Below are 2,866 nucleotides of genomic sequence, written 5' to 3' on the forward strand. Positions count from 1 at the left end.
TCAGAGCCTTGATTCTGTCCTTATTTCAAGAATATACCTGTAGTTCTCCTGGATATATGGAACATTTTGTGTGATTGGGACATTATATATAAATTCCCAAATGTCCATTAACTGATGAATAGATAAAAAAGATGTGGCTTGTATGTACAGTGGAATATTAGTCATTAGAAATAATGAAATCTTGCCATTTGTAACAATGTGGATGAAGCTAGAGTGTATTATGGTAAGTGAAATAAGTCAGCCAGAAAAAGACAAATGCCATATGATCTCACTCCTTTGTGGAATTTAAGAAACAAAACAGATGAACATATGGGAAGGGAAAAAAAGAGAGAGAGGGAAGCAAGCCATAAGAGACTTTTTCCTACTGAGAACAAAATGAGGGCTGATGGAGGGAAGTTGGAGGGAGATGATCTAGATGGATGGGTAATTAGTATTAAGGAGCACACTAGTGATGAGCACTGAATGTTGTATGATAAGTAATGAATCACTAGATTCTGTATTTTATCATATATGTCAATCAACTAGAATTGGTGGGTATTATGGAGGCATGTATTGCATTTTTATCATATATGTCAATCAACTAGAATTGGTGGGTATTATGGAGGCATGTATTGCATTTTTATCATATATGTCAATCAACTAGAATTGGTGGGTATTATGGAGGCATGTATTGCATGGAGCACTGAGTGTGGTGCATAAACAATGAATTATGGAACACTGAAAAGAAATTTTAAAAAATGAAATATAAAAGAAATATGACAACCACATGCAACAAACACAAATAAATGATATGTACCATAGAGAAGGGATGGGACTTGTTTAAAGTCATATAGGTAGTTAATGGTAGGCAGAGATGGAGTAAGACCCATATCTTCTAAGATGGTGGAAAACAGCTGCAAGTCCATTGTTCAGTAGGTAATGTGGCATCAATGTTAAGAGAATGGAAATAGCGTATCTTCGGTTGCTACTTAATACCTTAATGATTTCGTGTAATTAACTGAAGCAATCTATTTTTCTGTTTCCCCATATGTAAAATGAGTATCAGAACAGTAACCATTCGGTTGCTGTAAGTTAAATGCATATAAAATGTTTATAATAGTTTCCAACATAAAATATGCTTTCATTAAATATAATTTAAAATATAATGATGCCTTCGATCGTAAAGGATTTTTTTTTTTAAGATTTTATTTATTTGACAGAGAGATACATAGCTGGAGAGGGAACACAAGCAGGGGAAGTGAGAGGGAGAGGCAGGCTTCCCACTGAGTGGGGAGGCTGATATGGGGCTTGATCCCAGGACACTGTAAACATGACCTGAGCTGAAGGCAGTTGCTAAAAGACTAAGCCATGGAGGCACCCCTGATTTGAAAGGATTTTAAAGATTGTAACAAAGTCTCTATAACCTACATCTTTTCTTTTTCCAATTTGTAAATATTACAAAACGGGAAAAGGGCTATTAACGATGTCATATGTTCTGTATTATTTCAGATAACTTAATTTTCTGTTGTGTCTCTGGAATATCCTCAACCTCATGGAAAATCAGAACAATGTCACAGAATTTGTCTTCATGGGTCCATGGGGAAATAAGCAAATGGAGCTACTGTTCTTTTTCTTCTTCCTGCTTTGTTATTTGGTAATCTTAATGGGAAATTTTCTCATCTTACTCACGATCACCTGCAGCCATCTAATCGAACAACCAATGTACTATTTTCTCTGTCACCTTTCCCTCATGGATCTCGGCTACACCTCCACGGTGGTCCCCAGGCTAATCAGGGACTTCATCGCAGAAAGAAAGATCATATCCTATAACGACTGTATGACCAGCTCTTCACTGTCCACTTGCTGGGGGGCGTGGAGATATTCATCTTGGTGTCCATGGCTTTAGACCGCTACGTTGCCATTGCCAAGCCCCTGCACTACATGGTCCTCATGAACCGGAGGAGGTGTAACACGTTGGTCTTCATGGCCTGGGGTGTGGGGTTTTGGCACTCTGGAGCTCTATTGCTCACGGTACTCAATTTACCTTTCTGTGGTCCTAATCAGATCGATCACTACATATGTGATGTGAAGCCTCTTTTAAAACTGGCGTGCCAAGACATTCATATTGTTAGTATCTTAGTGATTGCTAACTCAGGAATGGTGGTGGTTGCTGTCTTTCTCGTCCTGGTGGCTTCTTACATTCTCATATTATATAATCTTAGGGCACACTCCTCTGTAGGGAGACGCAAAGCTCTTTCAACCTGCAGCTCTCATGTAATGGTTGTCATCTTATTCTTTGTGCCCTGTATCTATATTTATGTTCTACCTGCCGGGAGTGAGAACAAGGATAAGGAACTCTCTGTGTTTTACACTGTGATTGCTCCCATGCTGAATCCTCTCATCTACACCCTGAGAAACATGGAGATGAAAATCGCCATGGGGAAGGTGTGGTCTAAAATGGCACATTCAAAATTCCGGTAGGGGCATCAGGGTGATTCACTTGGCTCAGGCCATGATCTCAGGGTCATGGAAACAAGTCCTGCATAGGACTCTCTACTCAGTAGGGAGCCTGATTCTCCCTCTGCCACTCCCCCTGCTTGTGCTCGCTCTGTCAAATAAATAAATAAAATCTTTAAAAACAATTTCGTGTAAAGATGATATTTATTTTACTTCTGACACTGTGTTCCCAGAGCATTTATTATTTGAGATGTTGTAGAAGATATATAGCTTTCTTTGGGGAGCTGGACTAAATGATCTCTAACATTTTAAGAATCAAAGAAGAGAGTTCAGATTGCAATCTGCATGCTAAAGTTTCCCACTAGTGGCAGATGTGGTTGAATGGGTTTGAGGAATGCTAGAAATGTCTTTCTAAAACACATGCCTAATC

At 38.9% G+C, this 2,866-nt stretch overlaps 1 pseudogene; it reads left to right on the forward strand.

Annotated features, from left to right (window-relative positions):
• Positions 1–1,531: 1,531 nt before the first annotated feature.
• LOC123388468 lies at positions 1,532–2,460 on the forward strand (annotated as a pseudogene).
• The last annotated feature ends 406 nt before the right edge of the window (positions 2,461–2,866 follow it).

Source organism: Mustela putorius, unplaced genomic scaffold (assembly GCF_011764305.1).
Source record: "Mustela putorius furo isolate JIRA1106 unplaced genomic scaffold, ASM1176430v1.1 tig00000127_pilon_pilon_pilon, whole genome shotgun sequence".
NCBI classification, from domain to species: Eukaryota; Metazoa; Chordata; class Mammalia; order Carnivora; family Mustelidae; genus Mustela; species Mustela putorius.